Here is a 24,639-nt window from a genome sequence, read left to right on the forward strand (position 1 = left end):
GTTGTCACCGAAGTCTTTCTCAGCTTAGGAGAGGGAGAAAACTTTGGATGCAGCGCAGCTCCACTGGGTGACACACAGCTCTTCCCTGCTGTGGCTCTGCCAACACACACCCCACACCCAACCACACACCAACCCCACACCCACCCCCACACCCCACAACACCACCCCCCCACCCCCAACACCCCCCACAACCCCAAAAACAAAACCCCACAAAAAAACCAAAACAACAAAACCCCACCACCAACACAACAACACAACACCCAACCCAAAAACAAAAAAACAACACCCACACCCCCCAAAAAACACACACCCACACAAAAAACAACAAACCACAACCCCAAAACAAACAAAACACAACACCCCCAACAAACACACATTTCTGACAGAAAGAGAAACAAACCAAAAGGGTTTTCTTTTCGTAGTTAAAAGTACATTAAAGGCATGACCTTAAAGTAAGGCTAATATTCAAGATATTCTCCATAGTTTTCTTCTGGATTAAGTTTTTATGGCCTTATATAGGTAGAATTAAGCCTCAGTTTCATATGCTTTAAAACCTCTAGAAAAGTCACAGATTGTGCTAGAAGGGATCTGGAGGAAAATTTCAATATCTCTTTCTTAAGGGGCCATCTCTGCCACTTAGAAGTAATAAGATATCTTCAGAGGTGATGGTAGTCCTTTCCCAGAAGTATAAGCTTTTTTCTAGAGCTGGCAAGCATCCCAGCTAGGAACAACCCTCACTCCCTGATGTCTCTTGCTGAAATGTCTGCATCCCATGACCCTGCAGCACAGATCTACTGCCTTACCTGCACCTCCAGACAGCCTGTTCTGTCCTTGAGGAAAGCTGGTGGAAAGATTATAAAGTCATAAAATCACAGAATGGTTTGGGTTGGAAAAGACTTTAAAAGTCACCTCATTCCAATCCCTTGTCATGGGAAAGGGGCACCTTCCACCAGACCAAGTTGCTCAGGGCTCCATCCAATCTGGCCTTGAACACTTCCAAGGATGGGACATCCACACCTGGGTTGAAAAGTCACATTTTCCCCAGAAGAGTCCAAGCCCCAAAAGCTTTCCTCAGGCTTAGCTCACCATCTAAAATCAGAAGTCCAGCAGAGGCCAAGGGAGTATGCCTAGAGAAGAACACAGAACAGGGAGTTTATGCAGGAATACCTCACTAGCACACTTTCCCTCACTCCAGCTAATTGCAGCTAAAGGATTTCTTAAGCCAGTGACAATGCCTCTGTGTTCAGCATCTCTCAACTGACATTTTGCTTTCGGGAATTCACCCAAGCCCTTTCTGAGCCCAACAAACTGCTGGCACTGAGTGCACTCGGTGCTGAGAATGTCCTGCACCAAGAGGCTGCCCAGCACAAATCACGAGCACAGCTCCCTCGGGCTGTTTTGAAGCTGGCGCCTGCTGCTTGCCTGCGCTGGCCCCGAGTGCAGAGGTGACGCTGTCACACGCCTGGAAATGCTGCCAATCATGACGCCTGCCAGAGCAGCCGAACATGCTCCATTTTCAGGAATATCAGAGGTTATTATGGTTATTTCTTAACACTGACTGAGGGTCTGCAAGCCTACAGCCCCTGTACTATGGGAAATAAAGCATTCCCAGAGGTTCTTCCTTGGGCTCCAGCCAGCAAACACCTGCTCTCACACAAAACTCTCCATTCAAGCCAAAAGGACAACACCTGTGAGCACAGTCATGCCTGCCATGATACCTGCCTGGCTTTCCAAGCAAAAGGAAACCTGCTCTGAGCTGCACCAAGTGCCTGATGTATTCCTATTTGATTCACAAGTCATAAATCTGCTTTGCTCATGTGCATCTGGGGTAACAGTAAAACAACCACTGAAGGTGGAAACTGCCACAATTTCAGCCACTGACAATGAGTAATAAGTTACTGTAGTTTGAATATTTTATGCATTACTGAATCAAAACTTAAATTAAAGGCAACTTTTACAAGACACTAATATGACAGCTGAGCCTCTGGGTACCTTCTAGACCTTTCCTTTGAGCACTAAATTTTTAGCTGTAACATATACAGACCTGATGTTGTAAAATACAGAGAGTCCTGACCTGTGATTTCCAGTCACTATTGAGAGCTTTCTGCCTGGGCTTTACATCTACATGCAATCATTGCCAGAAACCAAGGTGGGTGTTCACAAAAATAATTTAGATTACTTCTGAAAATCCCTAAGATATTTGGGATCAAAGACAGATTCCTTATAGAAAATAATTATAGAATGGTTTGGGTTGGAAGGGACCTTAAAGATCATCTCATTCCAATCTCCCTGTGCTATGGGCAGTGACACCTTGCCCAGACTACTCAAATTCTCATTCAACCTGGCCTTGAACACTTCTAGGGATGGGGCATCCACAGTTTCTCTGGACAGCCTGGGCCAGGGCCTCACCACCCTCACAGTAAAGATGTTCTTACAATGTCTATTGTAAGACATGTTATTATTGTCTGCTTCTTCTAATGTCTATTACAGAAGTAAAGAGACAGATTTACATTAAACACTTACTCTAAAGCAGTGAGATTAGTAACAGACCAGACAGAAGGAAACTTAACATCTCCCAAAATACCCAGACAAAGAACAAGATACAAAGAAAAATACTTCGCAGAAATATTACTGCCTCTTTTTTGAGGAGTGTGATGGAGAATGCTCAGATAGGATGAGTCTGTCCAGCCACAATGCACAGAGAATGTAATGGAAAACACAACAGACAGAACTACTTGTTGGCAGCACTCATGCCTAATTTATCTGTATGTGGAACCCCTGGAATACATCTGCTTCCCCAATATTCAAATACAAAGGGTTTTAAGATGCAGAAAACTTGCATCCAAGTAAAACAGGAAGGAGGGTGTTCCCCTTGTCTTCACTGAACAGGCTATGGGATTTATTGCATTGTATTGTGCCATTTCAAAATGGTTGTAAAAGTCTGTCCCTAGGCATAAAACCTGCTCACTTACTTTGTAGCAGTGCATCAGCTAATGAGCTCTTATTTGCCTTTCCAAATTAAATTATTCGTTACAGGTAGAAGGAATTTTGCAGTGGTGGGTTAAAAGTGAGAGAGTGAAAAAAGCACATTAAGCAACTTTTCTAGTCTGTTCTAATTCAAAGGTACTTTACTGTTCTTCTAACACATAAGTACTAAACTCACACATCAAGAAAAAGTTGCTGGCAAACTCTCAGGAAAGGTGCCCTTTTCTTTCACCGTCGTTCAGCGGCAATGCTGCCGTTTTCCTCTGCCTCCAGTGGTTATGTCATCTCTGAGGTCAGTTTTCTGCTTCTTGAACATGACTTGGCTGTTTATGAAACGTGAAATCAGCATCAACAACCCATAGCATCTTCAAGAAAGAAGCCTTGGGCTAACAAATAATAAAAAAACTCCTATTTTTGCCCACAATGAGAAAAATCTACAGAGCCGCTACCTAAGGGCTTTCATTGCCTTCGGCACAGAAGGAATTCACATTTCGAGAGTGCAGCCTAAACATTTTCACTCTCTGAGCTCATCATTTATTTCAGTGGCAGATGTCCCTATGTGAGACAACCTCAGCAGTCATCAATCCCTCTTTAGATTAAACATGAAAGGGGGTCTATCCTCCCATCAACACAGGGGAGATGTACTAATATGGCCCAAATTAATGTCCTAATCATTCCCTGACAGAACAGAATTTAAAATATCCCAACTCTACCACTCCAAGATCATACAGCCTGAGTCTGATCATTTGAAAATCACTGTTGGTCATCAGGGATCTCAGATTTCATCTGAATTTTTTCAAGGTATTGGCCACAACCACACACATTATGCTGGGGGAGAGGGGAAGAGAATTGAAAGGGGAAAGTCAGGGGACCTCAGTGAAAATCCAAACACAAAGCAGTTCAGCCAAACCCCGACTTCTCCCCAGTTATTTAGTTACAGAACAGAATTTCTGTCCAAGAGAGCACTCACAGACAACACCATCTTTGCGCATACTTGCTTGAATACACACTCGCGTGGGTTTTCATTCTCAGTGTTTACTGGGGCCCTGGTTATATTCTCCAGACAATTTACTCATATAATGTGTTTTTTTCTCCCTCTGGCTACTGTGAAACAAAGCTTCAAAAGAGAAAAAAATTCCTCTCACTAATGTTTTTCTCTCCTAAATGCGGAGGAATTCTAGTTCCCTGGCACCATTCTCACTATTTACATGCGTGTAGCTGTGTACATAGCCCAGCTTACTAACCCATGCTCTGCACAAAGGATATAACTGAATAGGGTTATTCATAACCAAACCCTCATACAGCTCAGCCAGTGCCAGGATTTTAGTCTATGCTCACGGGGCTGTGATTAGTCCTAGAGAACATTATGAAAATCAACCTGGCTAATTATTACTCCAAATAACCGAGACAGGAATGCAATACAGTTTCCAGGAAATACTATAAGAGAAGTGAGATTTGGGTGTTTGCATTTGTTTGTTTGTAAATGTTCTCATTAGCTCATCTGTAAGATTTATGCTCCATGAAAGAATTACCAGGGGAAATTCTATAGACTGTTCAAAGAAAGAAGGCAGAGAGATCATCACATCACTCTTTTTGGATACAAAAGCCTCTGAATGTAAAAAATTTTGTGCAGAATATTCATCACAACATTGTTAATCACATCCTTATTGACTATACAAACCATTTATAGAAAATTTCACAGTATTTAAAAACAGAGCTGAGGGCCTGATCGCCTATATATCTCCAAGCAATATGTTTTATCCCTATTTTAAACCCCCAAATTAAAACACAGCAGTTTAGTCCTTGGGAGAGGACATTTATGTACAAAACAAAAAGAATCTGTCAACAATCTCAAGACCTCTACAAAAGCACAAATAGCCTAAATAAGAAACATCTAGGGGATCCCAGTATGTACAGTGTGCCTCATGCACTGGAGAAGCCTTGTAACCTTCAGGACCCCTCCCAATCTGACACGAGGCAAAGGACCCAATAAGTTTAACTACTGGAATAAATTTTACCATAAATATGAAAGGAAAATACAGCACTGAGACACCTATGATGAGAGGAAGGTGGGTTTGCACCAGAGCAGAGCAGTGGTAAAAAGCCATCCAAGGCCACCCATTCATCTCTGATGCTCCAGATGAATGCAGAAAAATGAAACAATTCCCAAATAACCAAGATAATATGTGGCCAGTTTCATCCAAGAGAAAAAAATAAATCCTTCCTGACAGTCTGCAAGACCTCACTAAAGCCACAAAATGAGAGAGTGATTATTTGCTAGTAATTATTCTCTTTTGAAACTGCAGGTGTCACGAGGATGCTGAGAGCAGCCCTGGCAGTGCTGGTCCCTGGAGCCTCACGAGGGACAGAGAAATAGCAGGAATAACAGGTTCTCAGAGTGTGAGACAAGGAACTCCCACCCACACATGCACAGAAAGATGTACAGATTTTTCCACAAAGCATATGAAAGGAAGTATTTAAAAATACATATTTAACATCCTCTTAAACATCGCTACCTGTGACAGCTTTTACAGGGCAAACAGTGTTATTATTTAGGGCTCTGCAGGCTAGGAAAACATTTCTTCTTTTAAAAGTGGATTTGTCTGACTTAAGCTGGCAAACACTGGGTCCTGTAATGCCTTTGTCAGGTAGATAAAGTGGCTCCCCACTCCTGGGTATCTTTTCCATGGGTCAGTATCTACCTGCGGTGACCAAGTCACTTCTCAGCTTCTTCCCCGATGAGCTAAATAAGCTGAGCTGCTTATGCCTCGTGTTGTCATGCTTGTTTTCTGAATCCTTTTTCATACCTTTCCTTTGAACTTCCCTTACTATTTCCACATTGCTTTTGAACTGCAAACACCAAAACTGGACATGGTTCCTAACAGTAGCCTTACCACTGTTGTGCATGCAAGCAACGTCAAATCCTCTTATCTGCTTGATTTTACTCTTTTTTACATCTCAGGATTGCATTACCCTTTTAGCCACAGAATAACAGTGAGATTTCATTTTGAGGTGCATATCCAGAAAGAATCCAAAATCTTTTTCGAAGTCCTTGTTTTCCAAAAAGAGCCCCTGCCCTGCATAGCCTCTTGTCTTCATACTTTATTACACTGTCTTGCACTAAGCTAACGTTCAGACTTTTTTCATTTTATTTTGACCTCTTCATAAACTGAAACAGGGTAAGTTTAAATTAGATATTAGGAAGGTATTCTTTACTGTGAGGGTGGTGATGGACTGGCACAGGTTGCCCAGAGAAGCTGGAACTGTTCAAGACCAGGGATGGGGCTTTGCACAACCTGATCAATGGACGGTTCCCTGCCCATGGCAGAGGAACTGGAACCAGATCATCTTTATGGCCCCTTCCAACACAAACCATTCTGTGATTCTATGATTCTATGATTAAGCAGTTCAGGTCACTCAGCAATAATAATTTGCCCCTTTATTACTTATGCTTCCATTTGTTCACCATTAACTTGCGCTATGCGTAAACGTGATTCTGTATAATTTCTTTGATAATTGATAGAAACACTTGGCCTTTGCTCAAAACTTGATTCCTAAAGAAGTCATTAAAAAAGAGTTTTATATAATGTTCAGAATCTGTGAAAAGCCTTAACCAAATAAAACTGGGAGGACCACTGTCATTTTAAACTGACTTTTACAAGACTTTAAGTAATTATTAAGTATAAGGGAGGAAGACTTCTTGTTATAATCAAAGTAATGATGCCACCTCCTTCCAGGGTGTTGCAGTGAAGCCCTTGAAGCCTGTAAGGTACTGAAGGGACAATCTGTTTGCCTCAAACACCTACCTCATATGTAAACTTTGGGGTAAATCAGTCCTTCTAAAATAGGTGTCGATAGATAAGTAACACCCCTGAGTGCCCCCAGGCTCCAAGGCATGCTGGCATGCCTCCTGTACCTCAGTTCTACTCCTAGGAAAGCCCAACATATCATCAACCTTCCTCTATCAAGTTTTCTATGGGTCTGAAGGGACCTTCTCTGGTCAGTCTGGATAGAAGGAAGACAAAGACTGTGGAGTGTGGCACTGTCTCCATCTTGCTCCAGAGCCTGGATGTGATTCCCTGTATTAATGGCAACTAATGCAGGTGGCCACTAAGTCTTCTGAGAGGCTTCAGCAGAACCTGCTTGTCTCATTTTCCTCTCTGGGAACCTGCTTCTGGATCTTTCCACAGTCAGGTATATGAGGTATTTAACATTTACAGGAAAAATGCAGTATTTAATTAAAGTGAATTACATCTCAGCATTGTGCTGATTTTTTTTGGAGGCCATCTAAATATACAGAAAAATTATGTGTAGCTGCTGAACTAAAATATTCTAGCATATATTTGGGTCTCTCTACTAAATAACAGAACAGCAACATCTATTCTTCATGTCCAGGGTGTGATAACACTGCTTCGTTCAGAGCTGAAATGAATTATTTACAATTAAAATTACCAGAATCACAGAATATTCTGAGTTGGAATTGACAAGAACGGGGGGCATGATGCCTCTCCTAAAGGAAATGTGACTGAGTCATTTATATTTTTTGTTCTCACTCTCTGTTCTAGTTATGCCACAGATGGCAGAAAATAGGAGTCAAACCAATTTAATACAGACATTCAGTTCAAAATGGCATGTATTTTAGTCTTCCCTGTATAATTATGAGGAATAGGTGGAAACATATTGTTACTGTTTTAGACAAACAAATCAAACAACACAACTCCCTCCAAAATCACCTTGAAAGTCCAATTCCTCCCACATCCTCCCTCATAAACCAGTGTAGTGGAGTTACTCTGATAAAACTCAAGCAGCTGATGCAATGACTTCAAGTGCAATGAAAATGCCTCTCCATGTGACTGAGTGGGACTAGAGGTGACTGGAAATAAAGTTGTTAAACAGAACCTTCATAAACTCTCAAAAAGTCCAACAAAAACCTGACTTCTCAGCTATCCCTAACCATTAGGGATTTTCAAATAATTCAAGACAGTGCTCTAGACTCTGCCAGTATAGTGAAATAGATCTTACTTTCATTACTGCCCATCAGAAATCACAATCACAACTCCAGCAGAACCCACTTCTGTCTTCTGGGGGAAGTTTTAGCAAATGGTTCTGTCATAGCTAAGAGAAATCAACTCAATATACTGCTTGCTCTTAGAGGATCAGACTCTTCTCATTCCCTTGACAAGTCAGGGACAAGGACATTTTGGCTCATACACCTAAAATCACACAAATCTTTATTTCACCAATTCCAAGCAAATGACTTCATAACCTCTGCCTGCAGAGCTGTGCGTGTGTCTGCAAACTGTTTGTGATCAGGTTAAAAACCTAAATGCCTGAGGGAATCAGGGATATGTAAAGTTGGAGAGTTATAACATAATCCTCTTGGGAAAAAAATACAGGAATACGGTCAGATATTAAGGAGATGAACACATATCTTCCTCATCTCTTGGTACAGTAATTTCAGTCCCTCTTATAGGTTATCAACCAAACAGTGATGATCTGACACTCCTCTTCTTGCCTGAAGGTTGATTCTTTCACAAGAATAGTTGCCTGCCTTGATGACTACCCTGTAAATGACACGGAGGTGGGCATGGTTTGGGATGCATGAAGGACAGAATCCTTTTCTAACCAGCTCCCAGTGACAGGACATTGTACCTGCCAGCTCTGCCTTCCCACCCCTGTTAGCAGCTTTGGTTATTTAGCAGAAGATAGACAATTTGCTCAGGGAAGGAGGTATTTCATTAAACATGGTGTGCCCATAGAAGTCAATGATGTTTTTCAACAACTTCCACAGGTTAGTAGTTTTAATCCATCTTAAATTCATATTTTGGCAATTAACTCAAGCTGCACATATAAAAATTACTTTGAATGTCGTTTCCTGCTTCCTTTGGGCATTATCTTTCTGTTAAATGCTAAGGCTGATTGTAACAGATATGTACATATGAATGCTAAAGTAGCAGCAAATAGTCTTTATACTTCAAATGAATAAAAACAGATGATTGAAAAACCCCTAAGATATCTCACAAATCTCCAATGACTTTTTCAGGACCCCTAAACCCTGTGAATATACAAAGTATCTATTACCATATTTTCTAGATATTCTACCAGATCTATTAACATTTTCAGATGGCAGAAAATTAATGCATTGACATTAGAATCTATGTTGTAAACCTGTAATTAAGGAGATCTTCATTAGCTGAAAGCAGAAGATAAACTTTCTGGTTCAAGTTTGGGTAACAGACATTCCTCTGTGGCTATGGCTTACAGAAATCTCATGCAACAATTTCAGAAACGAAATGTCCTTACCTTTGAAATGGCTTAGCCTGCATAAGAAAAAAAGAATTCTTTAGTAACAATCTAAAGAATTATATTTTAAATCCCTTAAAATAAATAAGATTTTCACTCTCTTAAGCATGTACAACCTTGGGGGATAAGTTTTACCATGAAGTGGGAAATATTTATAGGAACCCCTTTGCAAAATCCTGGTACCCAAATACTATGCTGGTCCCTGTGATACATGCCCACAGCTAATCTAATGCCATTGCCATCAAATATTTTCCAGACTAAAATGAAATCTCCAATAAGATGAATAGATCTGTGTGTCTTCTAATATTTTATCAGAAGATGGACTTGATGCTCTGACAATTCAGGATGCCATTAGTTTTGATATGATCAGCAAAGAAAGGGGAAGTTGTATTATTCTCATTCTAATACACGCCTTGTAACATCATGATCTATTGCTAAAAGAGGAAATCTCTTCTTTCAGAGGAGCAAGCTTTACCAGCCACCGAAGTCTTGCAGGCTATCAGCTGCCTAATCCAAAACTGGGACTCTTACAAACAATCCTCAGCCTGTCAAGCACAACCCTGTAATAGATTCTATTTAAAAAACCACAGCCCCATCCAAATAAACCTTTCACCCCAGAGTATTTGTTTTCCTAGAAAGAGATTGTCTGTTTCATTAGCACTCAAAGGATCCTTATTTTTGGTGTTATTATATGGACATAGGTTTGCCTCCCTTAAAACATGAGTTAAATAAGAGGAGCACAGGATTTCCTGAATACTGAGAAAGGATATGAGCTGCAATGGATCTTTTCCAGTGCCAGGAATATCATGCCAAACACCAGGGAATTTCTCCAGATCCAGGTATTAATCTTAATTTTTAAAAAACTTGCAGACTGTTACTTCACCAGGAGCAGGATGCCCCCAAATAACTTTTCAGCTCCCTGACCCTCTCTACAAAACCTGACATTTTTTTTCTCAGAATCAGAGCAGAAAAAAAGGAATTAAAAAAATAATAAAGTAGTTTCTTCTTAAACTACTGAAGTTACTAAAATAAAATTGGAGCAAGAAAATTAAAGTATAATGGTATATTCAATGTAATCAAATGCTTATTCTTCAGGAATATGAAATTGTGATGCTAATTCTGTGTCGAACTGGTTTAGATCTAGAGTAAAGTCACCGAGGATCAAGAAATTCTTTGAAATTCATTACCTGTAACTGAATGCAGATTCTGACCCTATGTCAGCATTTGTAAATCAGGTATTTGACAAAATTTGATGAGAGAACTAAAGTCAAGATTTGAACTCTATCTTCCTAAAGTGAAAGAGTACGACAGTACCTTCCTAAAATATAATATATATAATAGACATATAGAGCTTTATAGCTTAAAAGTGCTGTCCAAATATTAGCTAAATCCTCACTATAAACCTGTGAGGCAGATAAGATGGAAGCACTTATGCTAAAAATAAATAAAACCTAGAACTGTCTCATATAACTGTAAGATTTTATTAAAAATAAACAGGGCTGGTCAGTATCCTTAACCTCAAGGTCACAAAACAAAGTACTAGGCACTGGAGGATAGCAGCAGAAGCCAGTACTCCAAAATCACTGTGTCTAATTAAGGATTCCAAAGAATCTCTGCTTTATGCTCTCTCCTGTCTTGAAGCATTTGCTGCGAGAACATTCAAATGCCACCGGGAGACTGACATGCTACTTGTTAGGTCAACAGTCCCATTGAGACTCCTTCTCATCGGCTTCGTCAGATTCTGGGTCAACCATATATGCTGGGCAAATAACACTGCACCCGGGCAAATAACACCGGGCAGGGCTCTCCTGCTCAAAAGGGAGAAAACTGAGGGGGAAAAAAACCTGCGTGGAAATCAGAAGTGTGTGTCGTGTGTGCATGTGCTAAATAATTCAGATTTAAACTGTTCTGAACTTCTGACCCTCACACTCCACTGTGATGTACACGACTGGAGGTTTCAATGTTAATCCACGACGTGTTAACGACAAAAATGTATGGAGCCTGCCTGCTCCAGCGTGAGGCCATATTCTGCTAAAAGCATTCTAATATTAATGATGATGGCTGGGTTTAGAAATGTTTTAGTCCACTGCAATAATTTTCATTTGTTTACGAGGCTGGGAAGAGAGAAAATGAAATTGCTCCGTTAGTGCTGCACCCTGCTTCCTCCAGGCATTGGGCAGCGTGTGTCCCTTTTCCAATAAAAACATGGATTTGCCTATTTCTGTGGGTTGTGTGCTTCCCTCCCTTCCCTTTGCTGGCATTTGGCACAACTGCCTTACTTCCAACACGTTTGAGCCTAGATGCGGTTTTTTTAAAGCGGCAAAGTAAGGAGAAAAGAATTTGATTAAGCTTATTTTTATGCTTACAGGAAATATAAAAGACAAAGTGTTCTATGTTTAAAACTACAGCATATGCAGCTTGTGTGCACATCAGAGAGATCCCTACAAAGCAGCACACGCAGATACAAGATTATACAGAACAGAGAGACAGATGCAGATTTCCACGCGGAAAATCTCTAGTGACTCCAAACGCGATGGATATTGGAAAAAAAAAAAAAAAAGAAGTGTGCTGTTGGGTAAGAATGGTACCAACGTATTCCAACCCTCCTGTGGACTTGGAAAGGCCCGGGCTCACGCCCTCGGGGAGCGGAGATTGAATAGAGCGGGGCAGTATTTCTTCCCAAGTCCGCGCTACTTTCCCGCAGCGGCGGAGCGCGGTGACCCCGCCAGGAGCGCAGCTCCCGCCGGCCCTGCCGCGGCCCAGCGAGCTCCCGGGGCTCCGGCACCGCCCGCACCTGCGCCCGGCCGGGCAGAGCGGCGGGTCGGCCCCGCGGGGCGGCGGCGGCGCGGCCGGAGCTCCTGCCCTGCCTCCCTTCCTCTCTCCCTCCCGCGGGGGCGGTGCGGCGGACGGGGCGGGCCGGGCCGAGCTCCACCGCCTCCCGCCGCCGCGGTGATTGGCCCGGCCCGCCCCTCGCCCCGGCGCCCAGGCCGCCTCCCTCCCCGGCTAAAGCGGGCAGTAGGTGAGGGGAAGGCGGCCAGACGGGAGCATGGTCGCGGCTCCGCAGCAGCCTCCGCCGCCGCGCCGCGCCTCCCTGCCCGGCCTCCAGCGCGGCTCCCGGCGCCCGCAGCCGCGCGGGGCTCTGCGTTAGCGGCGGAGGCTGCGATGCACAAGCCGCCGCTGCCGCCTCCCGCCGCCGCGCATCCTCCCGCCGCCTGAGGACGCGGCCGCCTGCGCCCCCGCGGAGGGAGGTAAGCGGCCGGCGGTGCCCCGCGCCCGCCGAGCCCCCGCCGCCGCCCGCCCGCCGCGCCGGGCATCGCCGGGCTGGGGCTGCCCTGCGCCTGCGCTCGCTGCCCGCATTAAAAACTTCCTGCGTGCCTCCCGCCGCCTGCGGGGTGCCGCGCGGGGGCCGGCGGGCCCTCGCAACGCTGCCGTGATGGTTTGGGGTTTTTCCCCAGGGTTTTTTCATCCTGGCGTGGGGCTCCCCGCCCCCGCCGCGCACCCACAACTTCGGGCGCTCGCTCGGGGAGCGGCGGCGGCCGCGCGATCTCCCCCCTTCCCCAGTCCCGGGGACGGCGGTTCCCCCCGGACCCCATCCCTCGGGGCGGCTGTCCCTGTCCCGGCGGATCCTCCGTGCCATCCCCGGGCCCGCCGCCGCGGAAGTGGCTGGCGTGGCTCGGCGCGCAGCCCGCCGGCAGCCTGCTCAGCCTGCTTGCCTCGCTGCCTGCCTGCCGAGCGCCTCGGCCAGCCCCGTGCTCTCCTGTGCCTGCCATGCATCCCCGCTCCCCTTCTCGCTTCTCCACGCGTGATGCATACCAGCAACTTCTAGGCACGATATTGCTTGCTTAAATATATATATGCGTGTGTGTGTGTATGTATTAAAGCACTTCGTACGATTCCCATGCCGGTGACATGTCCTCGCCTGCGTGAGGTTTGTTTGGCTGCTACTGTGCTTTTCCGTTGATGCGTTCCTTTTTTTTTTTTTTTTTTCTCTTTTTTTTTTCCCCCCCTGAGGGCTGTTTTCCTGTAACTTACCTCCGAACCCAAGTGCTGCCTGGTCCCGTTCGGAGCACAGAGATGCATCCCTTGGGTACCGCTTTTCGGAAGGTCTGGCTTAGGCTGGGAGGGAAAAGCTACTTTGTGTTTTGACATTGAGTGGATGTGGCGAGCTGTCCTTGTCGTGTGAGGATGCAGGTCTGTGATCCCCGGGATTTTGGGTTCAGGTCTCTGTGCCTCCCTGGAGGGTGGAGAAAGCTCTGGAGGAAGGGACTTCTGGGGATGGATGGTGGTGTTTGTTGTACACTTCATAAACAGTGTGTGCTCATCGTCTGCAAGATTATTTTATTTTTCCTCCTCTGGTCTCATTTATTAAACTGAAAATATTCCGTGAACGCTGGAGATAAATCTATCTCCCCACCACAACCAAAAATGATGGAGTCCTGGTCATGTAGTTGGCTGCTTATTTTTTGTTACTGTATATGAAAACTGCATAGAAAAAAACCACAGCGTTCTGGTAACTAGATTAAGGGGGATTTAATCACTTTTCCTTCAGTGAAGGAAAAAGCCATGCATGTTTGCTGCAGGCTTATTGCTTGTTTAAATGGAAGATTATATAGAGTGTATTTCTGATAAATGAAGTAACTTTCTTTTTCCTCATAGTCCTGAAAACAACTGAGCAAGTGTGTGTGTGTGTGTGTAGGCACGTGTGAGTCCCTTGCACCGATTTAAACATATTTATCAGGCTCCTCTTTTGAGGTACTTAAAAAAAACCAGACCAACATAGCTTTAAGGTGACTGCAGATAGCAGTATTATAGTTTCTTATAATTAGCAATCTGCTGAAACTTTAAATCCTTCTTGAAAGATATGATCTGTGTGAGAAAAGGGATAGTATTCCAGCAAGCTTTATTCTCTTTTTATTGTTTGCCTCCAAACCAAAGCAACAGTGTGTCTTTCTATTATTGTTGTATTCTAGTTTAAACTGCTAATGGCTTCTATTTTTTTCCCAATGTGGGGAAAAATCAAGTACGGCAATATTTTACTTTGACATTTATCTGCGTCAAACTTTAGTTATGCTCGGGAGGTTGTTTAATCTTCTCTGAATAATGTTCAGGATTGGGGTTTTTTTGTTTGTTTGTTCTTATAACCTGTTCTTATCGTGTGTATTTCTGGAAGTTGTCTTCAATTTAAGATGATATATAGGAGCTATGCAAATAATTTAGTGACCCATCCAGAATAAGACTTAGCCTGCATATGTAAACTATGCTTTTCATTGCCTTGTTTTGTATGGCTGTTTCCTTCCATAACATCCATGTTGATATTTCCTAATAATGCTTATAGTATTTTAATTGAAAATTAACATTTGGTGTTTGAGTAACTAACTCTTTGAAAATAAGGGAGTATTATTGTGATTGATTTAAAAGTGGAAAAATATCCTGTCATACCAAGCAGTTGTCTTGCAAGTAATGACCTGTAACACTCAATTTGGATGAATTTTTGTTCGTGTTCATTTTGCTTACAATAAAGAGTCTTAAATGATCTCTGAAATACAAACTGGGCTCTTGGTCTCAAACTGCCTGACTTCCCTGCATTTGTTGCCTCCAGTAGCTTATGAAATGTGTGCACAGTGTGTCAACCTTTCCCTTAACAACAAAACCTATGAGCAAATGTTCAGTGTGAATTATATTACCGAAATAAAATATTCTATAGTTGTCATGGTTACAAATAGAGGCAGGGTTACTGGTTTTCATCTGCAAGCTGGGGAGGGGGATCTAGTTTTGTCACTTTTTAATTACGTTTCTGATGAGTGATGGTCATACTTCAGGTACCCAATGTATTAGATACATGGCACAGTGAATTAGATTTTGTCAAAGTCTTGCTGAAAAGAAACAAAGTGGTGGTGTGCAGGAACAAACCCTTGTTCATTTTTTTTTTCTAAGCAGAAATCTTGAGGGAAGAAAGTAACCAGCTCTGTTTTGTCTCCGATTCTAGATTAGCATGCTGCCAGGGTTGCTGCTCTTCTTCAAACAATAATAAAAAAGTATATAGTGTGTATGTTGACTGGAAATCTTCTCAATGAAAGGAGAGGAAGGCACGGATCTAGGAATTAGATGTGATTTTTGGGTTTACTGAGCCCTGTATCTGGTGCTTTAGTGCCTGTTTGCGAGGAGAATTCGCAATGCCCAGGTTAGCTGTGATAGTCTCTCCAGCGATGCTGCTCTGCTCCCACGCCTGTTCCTCTCCCCGGGTGTGATCCGTGGTGTCCCTGGAGCTGCTCAGGTTCACACTGCTCTGGCAGCCACCAGGATCGGGACTGTGACTATGTGCAGTTGTTGGTGCTTATCCCAGTGCTGTGTCTTTGCTTCTCTGTGCTCATCTGCAATTCAGTCTTGTCCATGCCTACTTGTTTTCCTGACCTTTTAATTTAGTTCCGAAACCTGATGCACCCAGTTCTTCTGAAGCACAAGGAGGGGAAAAAAAAAAAAAAAAGATTAAGGGGCCAGAAAATATTCTTTTTTTCTTCCTTTTCTGCCTCTGTGTGCTGTGGTGGGAACTCACACTTAGCATTAAGGTGGGAAAAGTACCCCTGGATCTGTAAATGGAGAGAGAAACTCCAGGCTGTCTCATCTTGTTTAACCCTTGTGACTTACATCATATCCCTTTTGTGCGATTTATTTTTTAATCTTAAAACACTTTTTGGAGTTTTTTGTTGCACTTTAAAGTTTTGGTCACTCTTTAATATTTTTGTTGGGTTTATCATCCCTTCTTTAGGTTGAGCATAGCCTTGAGTTCTTGTAATGACTTGTCCACTGAACTCCATCGATGCACTTGGATTTGCTGCCGTAGGCTATGGACCCAGGGAGCCCAGGCAGCTGAAGGCCTGATCCCAAAGCTGCTGTTTGCAGAGCCTCAACTTCATGGTGCAGCACTGAAGTCTACATCATTTTCACATCACTAATTCTTTGTGCCGCAGTCAAGACTTCTAGCTAGCTAAAAATCTCAGTATGGCTTAGTGACTTACTTGGTCCTTCTGCTTTTTTTTGTTTTCCCTCCAGACCTTCCATTTTGCAGAGTGTACTGATTCAGTTACCTTAAATATGACATAGTATCGTTAGATTTTGTGATTTATTTGTGTATCTAATCACTTTCTTAATGTACTCACTACTCTGCCGAAGAAAGACAGTGTAAAACCTATATCCTAAAGCCCATAAACATACAAATTATATAATCTTGCCTTGAATATACCTCCAGGTAACTGAATTACTGCATTAACCCTTTGTCACGTCTTCTAAAAATTTCTGTTCTGGTTTCATGCTGGCTTACCCAGTATGGGGAATGGGTTCAACATCCCTCTGTGCGGTTAACTCTTCCATAAAGTTACTTGCAGGAAGGTGGAGTCCCATGTGAAGGCTTAAGATGCTCTTCCCAAGAAGTAAATTGCCAATAGCAACTCCGGGTGTGAGGCTGTATGAAACATAAACAGCTTTGACATGCTTCTGTCACTTCTGTGTTTCCTTTGTTACCAGAAGTACAAAGAACTCCTCCTCAGCTATAAAGAAAGACATTAAAAGGAAATAGATTAGAAATCTCTTATGGGAACGCCTTTCTGTCAGGTTTTTGCAAGTCAACAGTGTTTCCCAGGGTTTGAATATGCATCGTTTACCTGGTATGGTGAAACCAGACCTGGTGCAAGCAGTGCCCAGAAACCTTCCCGGTGCTGTTGTTATGCAGCCACTTACCTCTGTGCTGTCTTGACCATCTGATAAATGACAGTAACTGAATTCCTAGTCACACTCTTCCATAAATAATTTTATGTTGTGGATTAGAATATGTGGAACATGGGACCGTTTTCTCTAATTTTTATGTGCTGCTTTCTTGTTTTTTTAAAATCCGTGATGCTTAGGTTTAGGTTTTCAGATATTCTCAACATGGATTTTGGCCATAATTGACATTAACATCAGAAAAACACAGGTTTTTGGTAGTCTTAAATTTCAGGTAATTTATAGTGCTTGCTTGCAATAATAATACTGATTGTGTGAAACAGTCTGCTGAAACTATAGACAAAGACGTAATTTGAAAATTAACTCAGTGTTCCTTTTGTAGCATTCTGTGATTTGTGTTTTTGTTTAATTCCCTGCCATCCATTACAATATGCTGTGTGGCGTGTGATGTTGGATGCTGGGATTTCTGTCCAGGTTTGGTTTTTCTTGGGTTGGTGTCCACTTTTAGAGCTAAACTCTGCATAAGTACAGGTAATATGCAATATGATTCAGAACCAGATTATATCTCAAGGTGTGCTTTGGAACTCGTTCAGTGCAGCAGTTTGCAAGAAAATCTGCCACTGATAAAATTCCTCTGCAGCATTGCTGTTAACTAAAATCTGTTAAGTGTGCCATGGTAGGAGTAGTGTTTCTTGGACTGTCAGTGTAGTTGAGAGATACTGTGAAGAATCCTTCAAGTTGATATAGAGGTATCTGAGGCTCTAACAGTGTCTGGTAGCAGGACTCAAATTCAAGATGGGCCTAATTTGTTTAGCTGGACTCTATTCATGTGTCTATTGATATTTTTAAATCTTGGAAAGAGACTCATTGTCAGTCTTCACTCCTGTTGTTTTTAGTTTTTTTTTTTTTTTTTAAAGCCCCCCCAAACAAACCCAAAAACCTGTATTCCAAAATTCATGATCTGCATGGTAGTGCAGACTTCAGAAATCCTGGGTTTAAAGTGTGATTTAAGGGCTCTTGCTTCAGAGACTTCTTGAAGTCCATGCTGATGAGTAATTAATATTTAAATCAGATAATTCTGCTCTAAGATATGCTTTGTCAGACCTTTTGTAGGATTTTGTTTTTGGTCTGCAAGAGCAATGTTGGTGGATTCACAGATAGCAGCATGCTGTAGCTACTCAAAGGTTTATTTTCTCAGTCTGATGCTTTTCCCCTTAATTAGACAGAAAAGAATTTAAATGCTGCTAGCTTTTCCAACCACAGGTAAACCCCAGATCAAAAGGAAAGGTGAAAGGGTTCAGGAAGTTCATTGCAATAATCACACAACATGGAATAACTTTAAAGTGGATGCAGCTGTGTTTACCTGTGCTTTGAAATCTATATGTATTGCAAAGTTTGGTTGATTTGTAGCTTGTTGAGCACCTGAATTCATTAAATGATTCCTAACATATTGTATACTTCAAAAACTTCATTTTTCACTTTCTCTTGATTTTTATTGTCTCTTGCTTGCCAAGGGTGGAACAATGCCAAATTGGAACACTTCATATTACAAAATGTTGTTGCGTATATAAATGTCTGGAAAATACTTCTGAAACTATATGAAATGCTACAGAATCAAGTTAAATGATATCTTTTTGAGCTTATTCATTAACCCTTTATGAAGCTTAGAAATACAGTGCCAGAGAAGCTGCTAATTCTGTATGAAGTTTCTTATGTTTTAGTACAAGCAGTAGAGCACAAAAATATACATGTATGTATTGACCTATACACAATGAAATGGCTCCTTTACACTGCTTATGTTTTTAAGTGTATCCTTAATATGGATATGGCTCAGCAGAGCTATTTAGCATGATGCTGTTGCTTGGATTATCCAGGCTAGGAACTCTGACAGTGGAAGTTGGTTTTTCTGGCAGATTTTTTTTTTTTTTTTTTTTAAACTTTTGCCCTCTTGCTTGCTTTTTAGTAGAATGAGTTGGAGGCTGTAAGGGCTATCTCGGAAGACTCCATGCGTGAAAGAAGGGAAAGGATAGAAGAAACTTTTTCTAAAATTTTGCTGGTAGTCACTGGAGTAGGTAGAAATTTCTGGAAGGTTGGAATAAGTGGCTGCTTGCTTATGTAATACTGATTGTATTATAAGGGTTTTATTTGAAAACTGGATCATATAAATATCTGCTTCAAAGATGCAGCTTGTTTCTTCCTTATCGTCTCTCCCAGTTGGGGATAGGAGTAGAAGCAACAAAGCTTAGCCAGATGTTCTTCATGACACTGGACTGCTCTGCAGTGAGACCCAGGCAGTGGGTTTCTCCCTGGTTGTGCAAACAGCATGATAGATTACATCTGAAGAGCCTCTGTACTACCACAGACACTTGGTAATCTGTCCTACTTGGAGTAGAGAAGTACCAGGTATATTAAGGATATTGTGTGATGAGAGGTTACGAAAATGAAAAATGTGGTGCTTTCTTCCTGTAGAAAAGTGCAAAAAGTGTGTGACTAACACTCCCAGGTCATCCCAACAGACATGCTAATGAAATGCAAGGCAAAATGTTAAATATGCTGCACTGCCCTCTTCATTATGCTATTTTTGGCTGATCATATGAGGAAAGTATGTATCATTTAAACAAAAGTCACTGCTCTGTCTTCCCTTCCTCTCTCCCCCACGTTGTTTCACATTTCTAAACATTGAGCATACCAATCAATATTCCATTAAGAGGAGAATTAACTTGGGAGAAGCTTGCATGTATTTGCATGTAGTAGCTTATTTCTTGGTCTGTGGCTTTTTGTTGCCTTTCCCCAGTGTCATATTTTTTTTTTTTTTAAAGAACACTCCAAATATTTGTGCAATTACGTCTAGCAGTGAGGTTTGCTGTGCCCCATCTTAATTTTGTCAATATGAACTGCTGGTCGAGCTGTCTGCAATGCCCTCCTTTCAGGCAACATCAGTTAAATGTTTGTAGTTACCTTTTTGCTTGCTTCTGTTTTACAATAGTTGGGCATCAAGGTACTAGGCTTCAGATCAAATGTTGCCCCCGGTTACACACATGTAGTTAACAGAAATCAATGTTGCATAGGCGTAAATGAAAGTTGGGTTTGATCTTTGGTGAGTTAACTCTTATCTCTTTTACACTGATGCTAGTCTGGATTTTCTGCAGGCTGGATTGAATGTCCATTCTCAAATTCAGAATTCGTGAGGCTTTGGCTGTCTGTGCCAACATTTTATTCCTTATGGTCTTTGCATGAGACTGAAAGTAAAAACCACCCGCTTGCTTTCTGAGGTCTGAGCCTTAGGACTGCAAACAAATGTAATGAGATGTGATTAAAAGCTGCCTGTAGCATATAAGAGTGTGGGCTGTGGCTGCGCAGGACCTCCTGGGGAACCTCTCAGTTGATCTTGATGTGTGAATTGTCACAAGAGCTGCTGAACTGTGGACCAAATCCTGATCTAGTTAACACCTGTGGAGCTGACATATTCCAATATGTATCTGATGTTGCACAGTGCTTCTCTACCCTGAGGAACAAATCACTTGTGAAATTCAACTGTGAAGGTCTTGAGGTCGAAGAAAAAGTCTGCAAATCTCAGTAGATGACAGCAAATGCAAGAGAGGGGGAAGGAAATATTTGCTAGTCTCTGGTTTGTATGGTCCAGGTGCTTCAACACTTTTCCTTCTTTCACCTTAGTTCTGCATTATATAAAATGGGCCAAATTTATCCTTGGCCCAGATCTGTGCAGTTAAATGAAGTTATATTTGGGTACCCTGAAAACATTTGATAAATGTTCCATCCATTCTTTAAGTTTATTGAATCTCCAAAAGTAAAGCCTATTTCCTGGTACATTTTTCTTTTTTGGAAGAAAACTGTGTAGTTTTATGATTAAACTTCTGGGCAGTTAGTTTTGCAACATCACAACCTTATCTCTTGAAGTTGTGGCCAATATTTGAGTTACTTGTGGGAGAAAAAACAGCATAGAAATGGTATAGGAATTAAGGAAATAAGGCTTGCCTGAAGTCCCTAAAATGTGAGACTGACTTTAAAAGTGGTGCTTGGGTACATAACTGCAGCCAGAGATGAAGAGGAGAATTATGATTGCCATAATACTCTTTATTTTGGTTTCTTTGTTTTTCCCCTGTCTCAGATAGAAATTTTGAAAGCCCATTTCTGTGTGTGTAGGGTATGTTCTTGCTAAAAAAGAAATTGAAGCAAGTTTTCCTTAAATTCAGTGTTTCAATATCACACTTGAACAGTTCACAGCAGCATCCTTCAAGCCTCCTAAAAACTATTCTTAGACAAATATTGTTGTTGCAGCAGCTAAGTTATTGAAGTATTGTATTTCAAGAATAATACAAGTAAAACAAAAAACCCCAACCTTTGTGCCATGCTGGCGTCTTTATTCAAAGAACTGCTCACAGCTGCAGAGTTAAGGTAGCCTGGGCTGGAGATCAAGAATGACACCCAGCTGGGTCAGGCTGAGAACCTTAAACACTGATTTATGATGGAAGTGCAGGTGCAGCTTAAGGTGATGGTTAACCAGGGCATCATCAGGCATTCGTCAGGAGGAACTGGAGCTGCTTAGACTTTGCTGCATGTAATCTGAGTGAAGTCCTCATTAACCATTTCCTTCCTACTTTTAGGCTGTACTGTTTGTCAGGCAGTTGTTCAGCTTCAGGAAAACATGAACAGGCTCAGATTTCCTCAAGGTATTTACTAAAATGACATCACATATGACAGCAGATTGTAAGTCTTTCCCTGTCTAGATACTAGCCTGTAAAATTAGAATCTATCAGTTCATGGCTTTCAGTAGACCAGTAATCTTTTGAATTTGACAATAGCCACTTCAGAGTTTAAGAGGACAGTTCCACCCTAGCAACAAAGCATGGACCCCTTATTTTTATATTAAAAATAAGGTTGGAAATTTAACAACAATCAGAACTGTACAGCCTTTGGCCATCTTCTTGGTTAGACAATGGAAAGATCAAAACAAAACCAGGATTAACCACCAGGATAAGATCCAAGAAATGTTGGTGCTCATTTTACCTAGGCAATGTTACTTTTAATTTTAGGCAAAAAATTAAGATTAATGCCTGGGCGTTGTGTGTATAACTATTACATGCACAAATAGACCATTTAGTTTTGGCTTGCTCTAATAAAAGAAACACTTTTCACTGTATCTGCAGTCAATATAGTGTCCAGAGATGCTTGCAAGAATGATGATCATAAAGTTTATGCAGGAGAACACCAAGTGACAGCATTGCTCTGTGAAACTCATGGCCTCTGTCTTCAGAAAAAAAGTGGTAAATGTAACTCTGAGTCTCTGGGTGGGCTGTTGACAAAGAGGAATTTTAAGCTAAAAATTTTCTGATCTTAACCAAGCCCAGAGCAGGCTTTAAGCATTGGTGTCTGACCTGGCTGCCACTAGAGAGGGAAGGAGCTCTATACAGAGCAGGAATGCAGGACTTGAAAAAAGGCACGTGTCAAATAAATGAGTGTGTTTTGACAGTTTTTGTTTTTCTTTCTGAGGGCAGAAAAAGAGGGCATGAATGTTAAATCATATAATGTTTTTATACCCAAGAACAGCTTCATGAGCAAAGTTTTGTTGCCCAGAAACATCTATAAAAAGACAGAAATGCTTCACATTCCATGTGTAGATGAAAGTTGCAAATATTTTTGACATAAAACAACAGTTGTACTGTGGAAGCTGGAAACAAATATCTAACCATCCTGGTGAACCGGGAAAGTGCCATATTCTGTATGAAATGGAAGCACAAAGACTTTCCAAAGAACTCTGGAAAGCAGCGGAATTCTTCCATTTTCCTTCATGTGGCCTCAGTGTTCTATTCTGCCTTTTTATTTAGCTGCCACTCCAAAGCTTTGCTGTTGCACAATTAAAAAAAAAAAAAAAATCCCCTAGAAACTGTGTGGGGTCAACTTGAGTTCTGTGTGTAACTGCAGCTTTTTTTGGCTGTGTTAGGGTCAGGCTCGTGCAGTCCCATCTGCCTGGTAGCTCTCTTCTTCCAGTGTCGCTGGTTTGCCAAAGCAGTCTGTTTTTATATATATATATATATATATATATGTATATTCTGTGAGTAGCTGTACATGCACTCTGCCCGCAAGTTGCTGCATTATCTCTTTTGTCACTGCATCTGAAACCTCAGCTCTCTCTTTTTGGATTTCTCATTTCAGATTAATGAAAGCACCACCCACAATTATTGAGTATCTGAAGGATAAAACACATCCTATTAACTTCAGTTTATATTTGAGGGGGTTTTTCCTGCTTTGCTTTTTCTGTTTAGGCAATAAACTCTTCTGGAACAAGGGCTGTTATTTTTTTCCTGTACAGTTAGTGCTGCCTCCCTAGTTGTGCCTGCTGCTTTAACAGGACAAAAATGATTCATAAGCTCTGAAAATGCTGTTCTTCTCCACCCCTCCTTTCTCCATTTCAGTCGACAAAGATTCTGTTATGCTGAGGCAAAGCAGAACTTAGTGCCACTTTCCCGCTTCTCTTAACTGCTTATTTTTAAAGATGAAAATATATCCTAGAGAGGTAAAATGAACATTAAAACATGTCATGATTCCTAAAATTATATTAATAGGATTTTTTTTTTTAGCTTTGAGATTTTTCTAATCCAGAGATACTTAGCAGTAAAATGGGCTTGGTAGTCAGGGGTGTATCTGTTTCTTCTGGAAAGCAAGTATGTGCTTTGTCTCACTCCATTAAAAATAGTAATCCCGAGAATATAGCGAAGGCTCCAAACTATTTCGGAGGTGGTTGTTGATGTAGAGGTCCACAGTCACGCCCACCAGAGGGCATTTTATCACCAGTTTCTTGGGGAAAAAGTTTTTTTTCTGAAGTCATGAGTAAAGTAGTAAATATTGGATGGGAAAGCAATGTATGAAACATTGTACAGATAGCTTTTTTGTTTATATATAAATACATATGCTTATTTCCTGGCTGTATTTATATGTAAATAAGTAATGATGTCGGCTTGAATGGTTGGGTTTCCCCTCTGCTTCCTGAATACTTTCTAATTTTGCTTAGGGATAATCTGGGGAGAGAGGAATTCCTTCAAGCTCTCCCACAGCTGGTATAGCCATCATTTACCAGGAAACTGCTGTCCCCAGCACACAAGTGCAGCAGATGCTCTGGATGATTGCAGTGTAGCCTTGCTCCCCCTTTGCAGGGCACTGGGAAGCAGAGGCTGCTGTTCAGAAGCCCTGCTCATTTAGGAGGCTGGAATTTGCGAATGTAGTTAATAGCAAAGCCCCTGGATCTAAAGGAAGCACTTGGCAGCTGGGGAAGTGTACATCTGCCAGATGGACCTGACATCTTGTGTTTGGCAGCAGTTAATGCTAAGGCATGATATGCAAAATCCAAGGATGACAGCTAGGAAATGAATTGATTTTGGTTTTTTGCTTTTTTTCCTCATCCGTCTTCTATTATGAAATAAAGCTCTGCAGGAAGGAAAAAAAATCTGCTCCTGAAAATACCTTTTCTGGCCAGTTGTCAGGGTGCTTCCTTGTGAAGTTGACATCTGTGCTGAAGGTTGGGCTGCCCTAGTTCAGATGTGTGACCTTCATCAGCCTGATACAGCACATACGATGTGATTAATTCCCTTCGATTCCCTATGGTTAAATATATTCTCC

The 24,639-nt window shown here is 41.8% G+C and overlaps 1 protein-coding gene across 2 annotated transcripts in view; it reads left to right on the forward strand.

Annotated features, from left to right (window-relative positions):
• The first annotated feature begins 12,254 nt into the window (after window positions 1-12,254).
• The window catches only part of KLHL29 (kelch like family member 29), a 389,016-nt gene continuing 376,631 nt past the window's right edge, over window positions 12,255-24,639 (forward strand). Inside the window, exon 1 of one of the 2 annotated variants that reach the window (XM_085056969.1) lies at window positions 12,255-12,536. The gene's annotated coding sequence lies outside the window, so the exon portion shown is untranslated. The remainder of the gene's footprint in view (window positions 12,537-24,639) is intronic. The other variant, XM_085056972.1, reaches the window with a different exon arrangement.

This window comes from Lichenostomus cassidix, chromosome 3 (genome assembly GCF_008360975.1).
Source record: "Lichenostomus cassidix isolate B80296 chromosome 3, HeHo_3.0, whole genome shotgun sequence".
Taxonomy (NCBI): Eukaryota; Metazoa; Chordata; class Aves; order Passeriformes; family Meliphagidae; genus Lichenostomus; species Lichenostomus cassidix.